The sequence below is a fragment of the Nyctereutes procyonoides genome, unplaced genomic scaffold (genome assembly GCF_905146905.1).
Source record: "Nyctereutes procyonoides isolate TBG_1078 unplaced genomic scaffold, NYPRO_anot_genome, whole genome shotgun sequence".
Lineage (NCBI taxonomy): Eukaryota > Metazoa > Chordata > Mammalia > Carnivora > Canidae > Nyctereutes > Nyctereutes procyonoides.
Genome location: NW_026575043.1, coordinates 17,357,536 through 17,376,641, shown reverse-complemented (window position 1 = coordinate 17,376,641; position 19,106 = coordinate 17,357,536). Strand labels below are relative to the sequence as shown.

Here is a 19,106-nt window from a genome sequence, read left to right as displayed (position 1 = left end):
AAACGGAAACAGAAAAGGGCAGTGCTGAGAAAGAAGTCTTCATTTGTAAATGTCCTCAATATTTTACGAGAATATGAAATGCATCTAAGATGCATGGTGAAGCCAATGGTGAAGGCAATAAGCTACATTGACATATACAACACAAGACAATGGTCACATTGCCATTCACTAAATCTTAGCCTAATTGCCTTAATAAGAAAAGATAACGGTGATAGCATTCATAACTATAATTTTATCTGAAAAGCAACCTTAAAATATCCACATTCCCTGAGTTTTATTTTCTTTTCCCAAAATTTTGTCCATAATCTACCTATCAATTTATCTACCCATCCATCATCTATCTATCTAATCTATTTATTCTTAAATTCTAGATGGCTATATCTTATTGTTTAACAATATTGTTTAACAATCTTATTGTTTAAGAATAGTCTGCATGTGGGAAAAAATGGACTATGCTTCTCTGCGGGTAAATATGTTTAGAATATAAATTAGTTCTTTTTTACTTGCTAATGCACTCTGCGCCCAAAGTAGACAAAAATCAGATCTCTTCTGAATAAATGTTTGCCTGATACTTCTAAATCTCTGGACACCAAAAACCTATGATAAAATGAAAGCCAAATGCACACTGGTGTGCTGGCTATTCTTTTGCCTTTGTACTGCATTTGTAAAATGCATGAATACAAAGCACTTTTAAACACTCAGGAATCAATACAAAGGAAGCAGTGGGAACACATTTATTCCTCTTTTATTCCATTTTGGGGCTGCCAGAGTTTTGCTTGACCAGATGTTGCAGTTTCCAAGTCAAATCTGTTCCTCCCCTGGCTGTCAACTAAAGGCTGCTCTATCTAGAAACATTAAGACTTTCTATCTACTCCTTTTTTTGCATATTCACATTTTATGAGAGGGTTTCATCTGAGAGAGAGAGAGAGAGAGAGAGAAAGAGAGAGAGAACTAACTATTTTTATGTGGTTCATCCTCCTCCCTATCTATTTTGCATTATTGCCTTTTGGAAGGAAAAAAAAAAGTGAGAGCTGGGGCCTGTATTTAGGCCATTTGTATGTTCCTTATTGGGGTCCGTTTGAATGCCCAATTTGATCTCAATGGCTCATCCTTTGTAACATAAAATAAAACATGGTGCTCAAGAAGAGTAACGACACATACATCCAGGCCTTTTCATAGCAGTTGGTAAAGCTTAAGCCCTGCCTCTCTCTGTGTGGCGGTTTCCTTTCTCTTTCTTTTCTTTCACTGTGACAAGCAGCCATTGTCCCCTTGGTGAGATCTGCAATATTACTTTGACCCCAGCCCATCAATCTGCCTCAATTGGATAATGATCTGTAATCACTTTCTTTCAGGGGAGTCTATAAATTTGCCAAGGCCCCATTCTTTTCTGAAGGACTCCTTATGTTCACTCCCATTTGTGCAAATCCGCCCTCTTTTATGGGGCTAAATAGCCATGCACATGGTCCATTCTGTGAAGAGGCACCAGGCGGGTTTCTGTTGATTTTCCATGCTCTCCTCTCTTAAAGGAAACTAAGTCTGACATGCCGGGACGCAGTGGGGGGTGGCCGAGCCAGGCCACATCACAGGCAGCCGCTTTGCTCATTAAGACTGACCCATCATTAGGTCACTTAAGTGCCATCCTTGTAATCAATGAGCTTAATGTTTAGCCCCCAAAAAAGTTGTAAGGAAAGGAGCGTGGAGGTGGAAGGAAAAAAGAATTGGTAGGAAGGACAGAGAAATCCATCATGTCTAAGTCTTAGAGATAGACTTTCCTAGCAAAGGGTGAAAGGAACTCAAATAGCATTATTTGATACCTCAAGTAACCCTTTGCAGTCCTGTTTGTGTTCCACAAAACATGACAATTCTTGGACCCTACTTCTCCCCAGTGGCAGCTATTCTCCTCATTAAGTAGGATGAAAGGTTCTATATCAGACTCAGTCTACATTTGCTGGCGAAGCAAAGATGGACGAAGTTCATGAGCCACTTGGAAGTGCTATATGAGAATTTAGTTTAATAACATATGGACCCAAATATAATGATGATCACAGCCAAATGGGATCAATGAACAACAACAGCAAAAGAAGAAAACATCTAGAACATAATCTAAACTCCTCCTATTCTAAGGGGGATTGAAAAGCCTTTTTGGTCATCATATTTCCAACACAAAGAGAAACAGTATCTCTATGTACAGTGAGGGATATAAACATAAATACATTTTAATCAAAATAAGTATTAATGAACAGAGGAACTAGATAAAATGAAAGATTCTGTCCTCTAGATCGTGTACATTGGTAATAACAATAATTTTTAGGAAGACAAACTTCATTTCAAATCTCTCTGATTAGTTTATAGAAAGCCAGTGATGCCTTTGTTATTAGGTTTAGAAGAACAGTTTAGGAAAACAATAAAGGACATGACAAGACTAGAGTCTACGGGACATCAGAGAAAAAAAAAGTAAATGGTTTTAAAAATGTTCATGTTTTGTATCATCCTGTAGAAAAAAATATGTGTATTTTAATTTTCACATTCCTATATTCATTTTGCCCTCATTGATTTATAAGATATATAAAGAGAATGCATCAGGCATGAATGTAGATTTTAGTGAATAATTATTAAACACTCATGTGACCATCACAGTGCTTAAGAAATTAACATGTGTGATGGAAAAAAAGAAGACATGTGTGATGGAAATATTAGAATCAGGCTAGAAAAAAAAATTAACTCTTTCAAATCAGTCCTCTCACTGGATAGAGTCCTCTCACTGAATCGTGGATTATCTGGCTTTTTCATGGATTATATGGTCCTCTTGTGAATCTTAGATTATATGAGGCCTGATGAAACCATTAGAGGTCACATAGTCAACATAACAATGTCATCAAAGAAAAGTCAAAAGTGGTTAAGTTATCTCGGGTGTCATAGTTTGTATGGGCTGAATTCAGGCTGCATCTCAGGTTGGGAACCACTTTTCCATCCTTAATTCCATCTCATCAAGGACCTCTGATGGGGAGGTCTATAAAGCGTTTCTGTAGCACAAACACATTGTATGTGTCCTTACAAATAAGTGTCTGTGCTCAAGTGGTTGCCGTCATACGCTGAAGGAAATCAAACCCATTCAGTGTCCTAATTGAACTCATTCTACCAGTAGAATCTCACACACTGGGAAAATTATCACTTCAAGTATGGAGGACAACTGTTTTGTTTTGCTCATAAAATGGTCATATGTAAAACGGTCTGACAACTCCAAGTACTAAAGGCAGAGACAAATTTAAGAAGTTTTGCTGCTACTAATAGACAATGAATAGTGTGCATCCTACCAGTTACAAGGCATTATTGTTCGAATTATAAAATGTGTCATAAATGTCTCATTGCAAGTCAGCTTTTTTCCCCTGTGAATCTTTAGCTAAAAATTAATATAGGAGTTAAGAGAACTATAAAATATGCCACACACAACAATATTTACATTTTATGAGTTTTTTCTTATTTCCTAAAAAAGTAAACTTGTTCTTTAAGGTTGGTTATATATTGGCTGAAGACATATGGGGTCAGTCAGTATAAATTAAAAATAATTTTTTTTCTGAGAAATTATTGACAAAAGAGTTAAAGTCTTAGAAAATAACCAGAAACTTTTGTAGTCCCCTGATACGAGATTCCAAAATTTTCTTTCTTATCTTTTGGGGAAGATGATTGTTATTTTTATCAATGCTTTCTTAGGGACAAAGAATAATCACAACATGAGCTCTGTCATTTTACAAAGGAAGAAACTAAGGCTCACAGAGCTTGCTTCTTGCCCGTGGCCATATAGCTGCTGAGCAGCTGGATTCGAATTTGAACTGAGGTCTCTCTCTGGCTCAAAGGCATATAGATCTTCTACTCTCTGCTCTACCCCCTTTTTAAAATTAATCTCAAATATTAATTTGTCCCAAATATACAAAATAAATATATATTCAAAATTAGAAAATATCATTTTTTTTATTCACACTTATAGACACTATGGAAACGAATTGATACAATGGATCCCTCATCTTCAAAATATTTGAAATAACTCAGAGGCTCCTCTACATTCCATCTAAAATTTTTTTAAATTTTTATTTATTTATGATAGTCACAGAGAGAGAGAGAGGCAGAGACACAGGCAGAGGGAGAAGCAGGCTCCATGCACCGGGAGCCCGATGTGGGATTTGATCCCGGGTCTCCAGGATCACGCCCTGGGCCAAAGGCAGGGGCCAAACCGCTGCGCCACCCAGGGATCCCTCTACATTCCATCTAACAACTTTACTAGAGATTCTCTAGTATTTTATGCATTTATTATTTGAAATAATTGTTAATGTATAACTTCGAGTTGTCTGTACTCTCTTCCACCAAGGTCTTCTTTTTAGATATACTTAGTAAACTGAAAAGTATGCGATTCCAAGCCATACAACTTAGTTCTTTTTTATTCCTCTAAAAGCTTTATTCTAATCCCAGGCATCTTTTGGTATGTGCTCTCTGTTTTCTTTCTTTTTTTTTTTTTTTTAAGTGTATTTATTTACTTAAGTCCTCTCTACAACCAACGTGGGACTTGAACTAACAACTCCAGGATCAAGAGTCTCATGCTCCTCAGATTGAGCCAAACAGATGCCCCTTTTTTTTTTTTTGAACCCCAAACAATGACTAAGAACTTTTCAGTAAGATCTGCGCACTATCAAAATGCCCTGGGGGCTGGCCTGCTGTACGTGTTTAAATTTTTCCTGAGAATCCTTGATTCATGCCCAATATGTACTCCATCTCTTCTAGTCTCTCTATTTCCCTCCAAAGTTACTCTAGACAACAGCTGGGTCTAATCTTTGCATGTACCTTGGAATGGTTTTCTTTCCTATCAAGAAGCAAAGTTGTTCTGTCCTCTTCTAAATTAAGCTAACAACATAGATGTGTTATAATTGTCTCGTATTAGGTATTATTATGGCTTTACCCTTTCTTTTCAGCCATTTGCACATTCTTTGTTTCAGTGTCCAGTTTCTGCAGAATTTCTCATGTAACACAACTTTCAGAAACTACTTTTGGTTTCCCAAATTGTAACTTAATGCACTGCAGGCGTTGTTTTGGTTTTATATTCTTCTTTAGGGTTATTTTCTTTCTGATACATTCAGAGAGAATATTGACACTAAATAAAGTTAGAGATCATCTTGTCCCTCTGCCCAACCCAAAAAGAACATGCCTCCCAAACAGTGTACACAAAATTCCAAAAACAAAGACCATAGTTTCTACCAACAACCCAGTTGGAAATTATCTTCACTTGGGCAAATGATCTGTCTGGAACAAGGGGAAGCTCTATAGATGCATCCTTCCAAGATGATCTTTAAGCAAGGCTAAAATAGTCCTGACAGCTCCAGAGGGAAGCAAAGCTCCACCTCACCCACGTGGCTCTGGTTAGTCCCTTTCAGTTATGCCTTGGATTTTTGTTTGATGGTTCATTCATTGGTTTGGTTTGATTAACTGAGATTGGCCTGAATAATAGGCCAAAAAAAAAAAAAAAAGAAAGAAAAGTCCATTAGCTGCAGCAGCAGCAAAAGGACAAAATTCTATAAGAAAACTGCTTTCATCCTAGAGATACCTTGATCCCGGGCTGCATTTTAGTTTCATCCCTTATCACCTATGTGAACACCAGCAAGCCAATGTCACCCTCTGAATTTCAATCACACCAGCCCATCAACAGGCATAATACTGTCAACGTTACTGGTTATACTATGGATAAGTGAAATACTGTAAATGAAGACATTTTATCACATTTTCCTTTTATAAGTATCTAGCATGGCATTAGCATGTATAAGTATCTACTGTGATTAGTGTTATTATACTCTTCTGAAATAGCTTCCAAAAGTAGCATGTGGAAAGATTGATAATTATACAACTGTAAGACTATGATGTGGTTGTTGGTAAGACAACACTCGACCTTTCCCTTGGCCATTGCACTATGCTCATCTCTGCTCTGAAAGCCTGCAGAATCTAGAGCTGAGAATTCACTGCTAGACTCAATGGTCATTAAGAGCGTGAATCATTTATTATACGACAGCACTTGATATACATAATAAAGGCTTAACAAATATTCATTGAATGAATGAATAAGTCCATACTGTTTTATTCTGTTTATACATAGATGTATATGAGCCTTGCTATCTAAAAAAATTAAAGGTCTGGTCTTCCTTCCACCTGTTCAAAGAAGCTTATTCTTGAATCCATGATTTAGAAGCATTTCTCATCATCCTCAAAAATCTCAGCAAATTCTCCTCCACCATCATCTGTAAAATGTTGGTAAATGATAGTAATGTCAGTCACGGGGGGATGATATTCTGGAATAGTAAGGGAAGGAATAAAGAAACGGGACAGATCTCAAGTTATGTTGTGCTTTTCTCAGTTCTAAAAAATAAAAAGGGTGATATTGTCAAGATTTAGAAAGGCAAGAATGGCACAAAATGTTGAGGAATGTGCCTGGTTTTGGGGAGCTGTCATTTTGGGACTTTTCCTTTTATAAGATGAATTTTTGCATTAAATAGTTTGACGTGCATTTAAAATTGAGGTGCAATCTACATTTGTATCTCAGCCACTATTAATTTTAATATATTGAAAGCTTGGAGTAACTTGTGAGGAAGAAGTGGATGTATAAGAAAAATTTCAGAGTCTGCTAAAAGATTTCACCAACAGCTATTGTTTTGGCTATAAAACTCTTTACTAACATTCTTCTAGGATTGTATCAATATAATGCATTTTTATGTGAAGGCACTTCATTCTCTTCTTTCTCCTCCTCCTCCACCTTCTTGTTTTTCTTCTTCTTCTTCTTTCATCTTTCTTCTTCCTCTTCTTCTTCCTCTTCTTCCTAATTCTCTCATTTTCCTGTCAAAGAAAAGCTACTCAGATTCACTTGATTCCAAGCAGAGCTCTTGGACACTTCAACGATAGCTAGTGGTCTGTGCTCTAAAGAAATATGCATTTTCCTTGTGTGCCTCCTATTCATTCTTCTAACTAGTTCATGCCTCAGAGCTTGTTTGTTTCATTTTATTGAAGTTTCACTATTTAAATTTCTATTTTAAAGTTAATTTCTATTTAAAAATTATTGAATACTTAAAGTCATGTTAAGATTGTGGGGTAGTTGACCAGGAAAAGTCAGATTCCTTCAAAGTTTCAATACTTTCTCTGTGACAGCAGATGGCTAGTGGAGCCTGCCAAAGGGTAGTTCCTAAACTTTTTAGTCCTTCTTCATAGAACTCTAGCAGGCCTGACTGGAGAGGGAGACCAACTGTAAGAGATTCTTAATCATAGGAAACAAACTGAGGGTCGCTGAAGGGGAGGCGAGGTGGGGTGGACAGGGTAATTGGATGGTGGGCATTAAGGAGGGCATGTGATACAATGTGCACTGGGCATTATATAAGACTGATGAATGACTGAACTTTACCTCTGAAACCAATAATACAGTATATGTTAATTAATTGAATTTAAATAAAATTTAAAAAAAAAAAAGAACTCTAGCAGCTCATCAGTGTCATAGGCAGATGGGAGGAACCTCTATTTTAAAAGGCCTGGAAGAGACTCATATTCAGTGTTTTCCAGCATAAACACTAAATATTTTTTCAAGATGGACAAAATTGTCTAAGAATAAAAATATAAAGATGTGTTTTAGCTGAGAAAAATACAGCAACAGACTTATATGAAGCTTGATATGGAGAAATACTCCAGAGAAAGTTAAATACCCTTCCCTTTGTAGAGACCACTCAAAAACAGAAACGGATTCTTCTATAGTGACATTACAACATGTAAGTTGATATATCAAGTAGAATAAACATATCATCTGATAGTTTGTAAAGCTAACAAAGAACCCAGATTGTATATGAAAACTAGTGTTGTTCTTGGGAAAACAAGAACAGGGGCTGTTTTGAACTCAGCAATAGAATTAATGCAGTAACAAGGTCCCTTGTGAATAATCTATGCAATATTTGTCAGCAAACAAGTAGGTCTGAAGGCAAATGAGCTAAGTTCCTAGATAAGGAATCAGGAAAAAGCAAAAATCAAAAATTTTCTTTGGAAAGATTATTAAGTGGACAACTATAATGATGATTAAGAAAAATAGAAAATAGGAGATACAAATAAACAACTAATGAAAAGGGGAAATAGTTACAGACATTAACAGAAATTTAACATAAAAGGGTAATGCAAAAAATAAGAAAATATAGATAATTTCATAAACCTGAAAGAGAAAAAAAATACCAAAATCGATGGGGAGAGGGAAATAAAAGGAAAAACAGACTAAACCAATAAACATGAAGGATGCCTGGGTGGCTCAGCGGTTGAATGTCTGCCTTCAGCTCAGTGTGTGATCCTCGAGTCCCGAGACTGAGTCCCCCATCAGGGTCCCTGCATGGAGCTTGCTTCTCCCTCTGCCTGTGTCTCTGCATCTGTCTCTCTCTGTCTTTAAATCTTTAATCTTAAAAAAAAAAAAAGCCAATAAATATGAAAGAATTGAAACATCACTCTTCAAATGTCCAAGGCCTGTGTGATTTTACTTATATTTTAAACTAAAAATTTTTCTCAATTTTTTTCTTTTTTCTTTCTTTTCTTTTAGAGAGAGAGAGACGTCACACATGCACGAGCAGGGGTGGGAGTGGATGGTGGTGAGGAAGGGCAGAGAAAGAGAGAGAGGGGAGAGAGTATCCCAAGTAGGCTCTACACTGAGTGTGGAGCCAACACTGGGCTCAATTCTATGACCCGAGATGCTGACCTGGGCCAAAATCAAGAGTTGGACTCTCAACCACTGCCCTGTCTCCTAATTTCAGAATCGATCAGCGGGTTTCCTAAGCAGTGATTACAGTGGTATCCTAACAGTGATTTCTCCCTTTAATGTGGTGAATTGCTCCTTCTTATCCATTTATTTATCTGCTCAATCATTTAGTATACTAATTATTTACTCATGCACATTTATTGTATTCTTTGGGTTATCATCCACAATTATCAATAGGAATTGTTATGGTCAAATTGTTCTATCTCCCCTGCCCAATTTTTTCTATGAAATTTTCAAATGCTACAAATAAGCAAATGCACTTAATGCTTCATCAATTGTTTAAATTTTGCAATTTTATCTCTCTTTCTCTCCATACATGCATATATATAAATTTTTTTGGAAATATTTAAGAACTACAAATATCATGACACTTCCCATGTAAATATGGCTTATATATCCTAGAAAAAGGACACTTCTCATACAATCTCAACACTATGACATTATCCAACATGTTGACATTCCAGACATTTAACACAGAAAATTATCTATAGTAAGTCTATTTTTCAATACCTCCAACTGTTCCTAAAACATATTTTAAAATTTGTCTTTAGGGGTACCTGGGAGGCTCAGTCAGTTAAGCAACTGTCTTTGGCTCAGGTCATGATTCCAGATTCCTGGGAATGAGCCCCACAAGGGCTGTTGCTCAGCGGGGAGCCTACTTCTCCCTCTTCCCTCTGCTTATGCTCTCTCTCACTATCCCTCTCTCTCTCAAATAAATAAATAAAACTTTTTTTTTAAAAAAAGCTTGTTTTTGAAAATCTGGTATCCAAATAATTGAATATAAACAAACAAAAATTCAGTATCTCACCAAAGATTTCTCACAGTATTTTGTAATAATTTTTAGTTTTCTATAAGCTATAGCAGTCTTTCTTTCTTTTTCTTTCTTCTTCCTTCCTTCCTTCCTTCCTTCCTTCCTTCCTTCCTTTCTTTTTCTTTCTTTCTTTCTTTCTTTCTTTCTTTCTTTCTTTCTTTCTTCTTTCTTTCTTCTTCTTTCTTTCTTTCTTTCTTTCTCTTTCTTTCTTTCTTTCTTTCTTTCTTTCTTTCTTTCTTTCTTTCTTTCTTTTCTTCTTTCTTTTGGTTCACTCATTACACTGTCACTATTTTTAAGACTCTAAGTCAATTATCTTATAGAATATCTCCCTCAGTTTGGACTTGTCTGATTAGTTCTTCATAATTAGATTCAGGTTAAGTATTTTTTGGGAAAAAAAGTGCATAACATTTCAAAGCACAAACTATCATTTTAACATATTAGTATGACTTTAAGTTTGATTACTTGATTAAGGTCATGTCTTAGTTTGGGTTTTCTGGAATTGAAGCCTAAGCAGGGATTAGGGTGCATAAGATTTATTGAAGAAGTGCTATGCAGAAAGAATGCATAAGAAAATGAGTGAAGGAGGAGAAAGGAAAGGAAAGAAGCAAGCAACAATGTGATCTCAGGGACGGTATAACCTCCATCTGATCCATAATGAGGGGGTGAAGGCAGGAAAAAGTGTACTTTAGAGTATAAATAACACCACAAAGTTTCCCATATTAAGCATATGTGACTGGCCTTCTGCACTCTCCTGTAGTAAGTCATTGGATGTGTGCTGCTGTCAGAGGGTCTAGCCTAAGGGCAAGATGGCTCCCTTTGGCAGATGGCAATTATCTGAAGAAATGGCTAGGTGTGCACTGTTAGCAGTCAACACAGAATCTGGAGGGTAAATGCAACTGAGATCTGGCAGGCATCAGTAGCACCTACTACCGGTGATGACAAAACATATCTCCCCACTGTAAAAATATCCCTTCCTATTTTGAAAATAATAATCTTTTATTTTTCATTTAATAAAGTTTTATTTCCCAAAATGTACAGTTGGTGGGATCTTGTTCATGCATCTTCACCGGCAGCTGGGGCATCTCCACCCTTGGTGTTTCTGGTGTAAATTACTTGAGCTCTGTGGTTTGAAACCAGTTTAATAAGTCCTTTACTGAGGAGCTCCTGAAGGGCTGCCCTGGCCAGAGAACCTTGAATCTTCAGTCTCTCAGTGACAACAGCTGGAGTCATAAGCTTATAGTTGGGAACCTCCCTGTCACTTTGTCAAACAACACCAGATTATTGAGCTTGTCTCGAACTTTGCCTTTGGACCACTTCTTCTTTTTGGCCTTGCCCCCAGATTTGTTCACTGTTCTTCATCCTTTTTGGCTGACTTTCCAGCATCTTTCTTCTTGTCGTCCTTGGGCGGCATAGAGAAGCTTGGAGAGCAACAGCCACCCCTGCAGCCTCACTAAGATGTCGGACAAAAAAAAAAAAGGAAAATAATAATCTTTATGTTAGATTTTGAGACTACATGAGTAATCTATCCTATCCCCAACAACATTTCATCAATGGATGAAGTATCCACTGATTAACCTTGAGTAAACTAATTGTTAAACGATGGTGGAAAAATAGTGGTTTTTTTTTTTTTCTCTCCTAATTTGATCATTCTTCTATATTTTTTGGTTGGCCTTCTTTGATGAAAAGCTTTTTCTCTCTTGCTACCTTCCATTTTTGTTATTGCTACACACATGAAAATATCTTTTATTTAATGTGTTATAATCTACTATGTTCTTTTTGCTTAAAATGTACAAATTTGGCCAGTGGGAACCACTTCAAGCTGCTCTTGTGCCACTTTTGCCATGTCCTCATTAATCTTTGAGTACTTGCTTGCTTTCCGGCACTAAAATTTCAGGCTCACCCAGTACTTTTCTTGGAATCAGCCATCCTCCAAGGAGCCCTGGAGGGGCAAAATTCAGGGTTAGATGTGTTCAATGTTATGGAATATCATTGGTTCCCTTTCAGTGGTAAGAATGGGAAGTAGTCATTTCTTAAATGCCTCAAATTCATACTGATACTTCCGATTCTAATCCAGTATCACTACCTTTTCCTTACCTTCCTCATTTCATATTTTTAATATTTTGATTTTCCTCTTTACAATAATGATACTGATTCCCAACTACATCAACATATTTTTAATTTAGATCGACCAAAACATAGTTTTAGAATTATTATATCCATAACCACCACCAACAACAAAACCACATTCTTTGTAGTTCTTTTTGTCCTCCTAATGCATCCCACTAGGCATGTATAGTCAGAATAATGGGTTCTTTAAAAAAAAAAATCCTAATTTTGTTGCACAAAATTCTGTTGCACCAAAATGTGGCTTGCTATGTATGCAATTTTGATCTAGGTATGCATGCTGTAGATATCAATCCATTGTACTTCACAGAGTCCTTCCTTACTTGTTTTATGTCTCCATAGAACTCCATTGGCTTATTCCAGCAGATCACTATGGGTTGGCATTTAAAGGATTTTTTAAAATTTATTTATTTGAGAGAGATAAAGTGAGCATGAGAGGATGGGAAGAGAGGGAGAGGGAGAAGCAGACTCCCCAGGGAGCAGGGAGTCTGATGTGGGGCTCAATCCCAGGACCCCAGAATCATGACCTGAACCAAAGCAGATGCTTAACAGACTAAGCCACCCAGGTGACACACTATGGGTTGGGATTTCGATTGCTTCTGATGTTTAACTATTACCACAATGAATAATTCCTGTGCCTATGTTGTTTTGTGCTTTTAAAAGTGTATCTTCAGGTCTATCTTTCAAATGAGATTTCTCAATTAAAGGATAAATATCCAAATTCCCCCTTTATCTGAATTGTATTATTTAAGACCCTGCCACTAATAAAGAAAAATGTCTACCTTCCTATATTCTCACCAACAGTGTCAAATCCTCAGATTCTTGCTTATCTGGTAAGTGAGAAGTAACAGCTTCAGTTTGTATTTCTCTTGTGATAAATATGTGCATATTTTCTGTAGTCCATGTCTATGACTGATTTCTCCATTTTTTCTTAGCTTTTAGAAGTGTTTTTGTAAATCTCATTGTCAATAACACTTTATATATAGGATAGATTAGCCCCTTCTCAGTGACAAATGTTTCCCCCTGCAGTTTATCAGTTATCTTTGCATGTGATTTTTCCTTATTTGTTGTTGTTGTATTATACAAATCTATTTATTTTTGTATGGTTGAATTTAATAATCTTTTATTTTATTGAATAAAATAGTCACTCATGGTCATGGAGATACTCAACTCAGATCTCCCTTAAGAAGAGCTAGATAGGTGCACCTAGGTAGCTCAGTGGTTGAGTGTCTGCCTTTGGCTCAGGTCATGATCCCAGAGTCCTGGGATTGAGCCCCTGCCTCTCCTCCTGCCTATGTCTCTATCTCTCTCTCTGTGTCTCTCATGAATAAATAAATAAAATCTTAAAAAAGAAGAAGAAGAAGAAGAAAAGCTGGATAACAGCCTCTAGTAGCTACACTTGTAATTCCACAATGACATGCATTCAGGAGCCACAGCTCCCCCAGGCTGCTGAAGCACAATGACTGAGCACGAAAGAAATACAACTGGACCATTCCAGGTGGACATAAAGTTATCCCAACAGGCAGCTTTTGCTTTGAGATTCTCCACCAGCCCAGGCGAAGGTTGAGCAGGATTGTTCTGTATTCTGAGATTTTCTGCCCACAGTCCCTTCACTCCCTTCCTCCTTTCCCCATATACTTGCACCAGGGTTCTGACGCTGGCTTTAGAACACATATACACATATGCTATGGTATCAAGGAAGTTTCCATTTCCTACTTGGCTAAATGCTTTACTCTGGAATTGGTACTAAAATTTGTTGATAGCTGAAGAAAATTATAATTTTTCCCATAAATCAATTAAATGGTGAATTATATTAGATTTCCTAATATGGAATCATCGTTACCTTCCTGCAATATATTCTACTCACTTGTCTCATGTTATTCAATGTATTGTTGGTTTTTTTTTCCATTTTGTTAGATTTTTGTATCAACATGCATAAATAAGATTGGTCTATAGTTTTCTTTTTTAGGGATTTTATTTATTTACTTGAGAGAGGGAGAGATAGTGTGTGTGTGAGCAGAGAGAGGGGCAGAGGGAGAGAGAGAATCCCAAGTAGACTCTGCACTGATCAAAGAGCCTGATATGGAGCTCTATCCAGGATGCTGAGATTATGACCTGAGTTGAAATCAAGAGTCAGATGCTTACCCAACTGAGCCACCCAGGCTGCTCTTTATTAGGTTTAGATAGCAATCTTATACTAATATATTTTTTTAAGATTTTATTTTTATTAATCTCTACACCCAGTATGGGGCCTGAACTCACAACCTTGAGATCAAGAGTCTCATGCTCTACCTACTGAGTCAGCCAGGTGACCCACTAATGTATTTTAAAATTAGGTCTTCCTTCTTTTCATATGTGCTGGAGTTGTACTATCTGGTCTTTGAGTATTTAAGTTCAGGTGCTTTTTGTGTGGTAGTTCGAAAGTTTTGTTTCTTTTTATACAAATGGACATATTTATGTATCTTATTTTTATGAGGGCCAATGTTTTGTTAAATTAGACTTTTCTAGGAAATTACTCATTTTATCTGGTTTTCAAGTTCATTTGAAAAGAGTTATGCGTAGTTGGTTATGACTTTTTTTCCCCAAAATTCTCTTTTTTTATTATTTTTTTTTATTTTTTTAATTTTTTTTTTATTTATTTATGATTGACACAGAGAGAGAGAGGCAGAGACACAGGCAGAGGGAGAAGCAGGCTCCATGCACCAGAAGCCCGACGTGGGACTCGATCCCGGGTCTCCAGGATCGCACCCTGGGCCAAAGGCAGGCGCCAAACCGCTGCGCCACCCAGGGATCCCCAAAATTCTCTTTTTTTAAATGTATGTTTCCCACTCATCATTTCTTTTGTGGATTTGTGCTTCTCATTATAGTTACTGATTACTTTAACTACTAATTTGTTGTTTTTTTAAAAAAATCAAGAAACAATTATTTTATTTATATTACATTATTGTTTTATTTTTTAAAGTAATCTCTGCCTCCAAAGTGGGACTTGAACCTTCAACCCTGAAATCAAGAGTTGCATGCTCTACCAATTGAGCCAGCCAGGTGCGCTTATTTTATTCTATTTTATGTCTCATTAAATTCACCCGTATCTTTAATATTTCCCTGCTGCTTGCTTTTATTTCAATTTGTGATCCTTTTTGTGCAGTTTTTTTTGTAAAGAATCTAATTTATCTTTATTATTCAATTTTCACTTATGTAAGTTTCTGAAACTTTAGATTTTTCTCTCATCACTACTTTCATTATTTCCTATAGATTCTGATGTACAGTTTTCGTTATGATTACTGCTATGAATCCTGCAATGTTGATTTGATTAATTCCTTTCTCCCACAATTTACTTATTAGAAATCAGCTTAAAAAGCTTCTGATTTTTTTTTAAAGATTTTATTTATTTATTCATCAGAGACACGGAGAGACAGAGAGACAGAGAGACAAAGAGACAGAGGTAGAGACACAGGCAGAGGGAAAAGCAGAGTTCAAGCAGGACTGATGTGGGACTCGATCCCGGGTCTCCAGGATCACTCCCTGGGCCGAAGGCAGGCTCTAAACAGCTAAGCCACCCAGGGATCCCCGAGTTTTTGATTGTTAAAAGCTTCGTTTTACTTCTTGGTTTTAGAATTAATTTTTAAATTTAGTTACTTTGGAAAGACAGCTTTGTTTGAATTATTTATACCTTATGAAATTTATTGAGATTTTTTTTCTTTGTGATTAATATGTAGTTAGTTATGAGTCTTCCATATGCAATGGAAAAGAAGGCATATTAAATGTTATGGGTTATAAAGTTTGATATATTTATTAGATATATCTTACTGATTGGGCTAAGTCTTTTGTATCCCTTATTTGTTTTATTGGATTATTCAAAACCAGAAAGCAGTGTGTTAAACATGCTATTATAAGTGGATTTCTCTTTGATGTTCCTTCACTTCTGCTTTTGGAGGGTATTATTTGTATGGATTTCACAGGTTTTGCATCTTTGTTGTAAATCAATGAATTTGATTATATTAAAGTAAGAATTTCAGTTCAACAAAGCACACCATGTACAAAGGCAACAGAAAAATGACAAATTTGGAAAGATATTTGCAATATTTAAAATTAATGAAGAACAAGTATTTAGATAATATAAAAGATTCCTGTAAACACCAAGAAAATGAAAGAGAAGCTTAATGGGAAAATGGGCAAAATATATAAACAGAGAAGAGACCCCTCAAAGCAAATAAGCATATGAAGATATACACAAATTCCATTAGACATTAGACATTTGCATGTGAAAACAGTGAGGTCCCTTTGAACTTATTAGGATGTTGACAATCAGAAGCTAGGATAATGCTAAGAGTTAGCAGGAAAGAGGGTAATGAAGCCCTCATGCCCTCATCCACTACCAGTGTGAGGGTGGGATAATAATCATTCTGCATAGCGCTCGATAGTGCATAGTTCAAATTAAAATAAGTATAGCGTAACAGAGTGTACATGCCAGTGAGACTCTCAGACAAGTTCATAAAGGGACTAAGTGTGCAAAGTCATCACAGTTCTGTTTTGGTGGTGCTGAGCACAAAAAGGAAGAAGCATATTTAGTCTGTGGTTTAATACCCATCAAACACATCAGGATAGTTGCATGTGGAAAGGAAAGCAGAATAGGAGTGGAGAACAGGAATGAGAGGAACAATGATTCAGAGAGAGGCATTGCATGCTCAAATGATGATGGGCTGCCATGAAGGAATGGGTGTAATTAACTCAGCTCTGCACCTGAGGGCACATGTATATCAATCAGTAGAAAGGCCTGTAGAAAAGTCTGGAATGAGTCAGTACTTCCCTCCAGAAGTCTACTCAATGCCCTAAGGGCTTGCATTCAATCAAGGTAGATATGGCCAAAGAGGAGAACAGTTTCATTCTTTAGAACTGGAGTTAAGAAGCTGTGGTTTATTTAGGGCCAGACCTGAAATAGGATAAACTTCAGGTCTCCATTTCAGACTTGGGCTCATACCTAAGATAAATATATATCATTTTTTCATAGAAAAGTAAACTATTTTCACTAGCAACAAAAGTAAAATTAAAAAAAGTGATTCACTAACAAGTTAATTTTCTTTCTGCAGGGCATTGACTAGAACATTTCATATTTACCCACGATGTTTGAATTTGAATGTGCCAAACCCAGCAAACATAGACATGGCAGGGGAAAATGGACAATTCTTGGCTAGACAATCAAGGATATGATGAAATTTTTGTCCTATCTCCAAGGCATTGTATACCAGGTTTCAACGTTCACAGAAATCTATATTACATAATTCACTAATAGTTATTTTAGTGCATTAGCAATAATTGTTTTAGCATTATGGTGAGTTCTCTAGTGAAATAAGAGTTAAGCAGAAAATAGGTATATATTGTTTGTTCATCTTCTTTAGCTCACCATTGAGAAACCAAGAAGAAAAAGCATGGAAGTTCTCAAAAACTAATGAACCAGTAATATAATCTGAAGTTAGGTCTTACATTAGTTATATGTTGCTGCCTAACAAATTATCACAAACTTAGCAGCTTAGGACAAAGCACATTCATTATCACACATTTCCTGCAGATCAGGTTAGTCTGTTTACAGGTTAGCTGGAAAACTTCTAAAGTTTTCTGACGAGGCTAGGACTGTGTTCTTACCTGGATGCTCAACTGGCCCACTAACAGCTCGATCTAGTTTTTGACCGAATTCATTTCCTTGCAACTTTAGGATTGAGGTCCCAGCTTACCGGCTTTGGCTGGAGGCCACCCTCAGCTTCTTGATAGGAGCCTTCCAACATGGTCACTTCTTCAGAGTTAAGAGAGGAAATCTCAGAGTCTGTCTGTGAGCAAGATAAAAAGATATAAAAGGCAACATAATCCTAGTAGTGATGTCAATTACCTTTCCCATATTCTCTTGCCAAAAGCAAGTCACAAGTCTTGCCTTCACTCAAAGGGAGGAAATTTTAAATATGTGTGTGTGTGTACACATATATAGCCAGGATACAGGGATCACAGGATCACTTTAGAGTCTATCTGTCACAGTTCTGAATTGTGCGGTTATAACCAAAGATACACTATCAATCTTTAATTCTCCCAAATTAATTTTCACTATCGGTAAGGACAGACATAGCTTCCATGGGCTAGTCCCTCTAGCATAGAGATATTTCTCAGAATATTAGGATGGATTGTGGCCTGGCTGGACAACCTGAAATATATTTACTTAGCAATGGAAGGGGGTGGTGTTATATATATGGAGGTAAAAGTGAGACTTTACAAAGAAACTTGTGTCTGAATCTCAGCTTTGCTGCCCATCTGCCTTAGGACCTTTACTGAAGTTCGTGAAATTCCCTAGGTAAGACATTTCATCTTTACATACTGGTATCACAAGATTGTGAATTAAGTGGGATTGTTGATGCAAATACATGGATAGGCCAAGTGTAAGTAAAATATTGTAAATAAGAATAAGACTTCACGACCTAATCACATATGGTTGTGAAGCCTACATATGACCAACCAAACCATTAACAAGCCTAACAAGTATAGAGAATGGCATAGGAAATATGTGTAGGAATATATATAGGAAAATATATAGGAATGCTGCAGCCATATAAGTTGTCTCACAGATCTTTATTGCTTCCATTTAAGGTCCAAAGTCTAATTCTTTTTTTTTTTTTAAGATTTTATTCATTTATTCATGAGAGACACAGAGGGAGAGAGAGAGGCAGAGAGAGAGAGAGAGAGAGAGAGAGAGAGAGAGAGAGGCAGGGACACAGGCAGAGGGAGAAGTAGACTCCATGCAGGGAGCCTGATGTGGGACTCGATCCTGGGACTCCAGGATCACGTCCTGGGATGAAGATGGTGCTAGACCCCTGAGCCACCCGGGCTGCCCAGTCTAATTCTTTATTAATAATTAAAGTACCTTGGCTGTAAGTATATTAATAAACTCAAATACAAAATAATACCCATAAACAATTGTCTGTCTCTGGGACATGAAGCAAATGACCACATTTACCATAACCCTAAGATTCTCTTCTTTTAAATGTCCTCAGCCTCACTAGAAGTTTAAGGAAGGTTTCCTGTCTAGACAATACCAGAAATGCATTATGTTCTTATGTCTTCTGGTACTGATTATTCCACTTGATAGTCTCCAATGAGGTCTGCTGTCTTCCATCCACTCAGTCACCAACTGACTTCCGTAGGACTCCAGCAATCTGAGTAACTCATAAAGCAGTGTTCTCCAAATATGATCAGACCAGCTCCAACAGATACTTCAGGGTTAAGTAAATTACAGATTCCTGGACCCACCTCGCTGAACGATGATTAGTGGCATTTAACTCCCAGCCTCCACCAAGTTCTTACTTGAACTGCATTACAAAATGAAGT

At 36.8% G+C, this 19,106-nt stretch overlaps 1 pseudogene; it reads right to left on the bottom strand.

Annotated features, from left to right (window-relative positions):
* Positions 1-10,611: 10,611 nt before the first annotated feature.
* On the bottom strand, positions 10,612-11,043 carry LOC129508142 (40S ribosomal protein S25-like; annotated as a pseudogene).
* Positions 11,044-19,106: the final 8,063 nt, after the last annotated feature.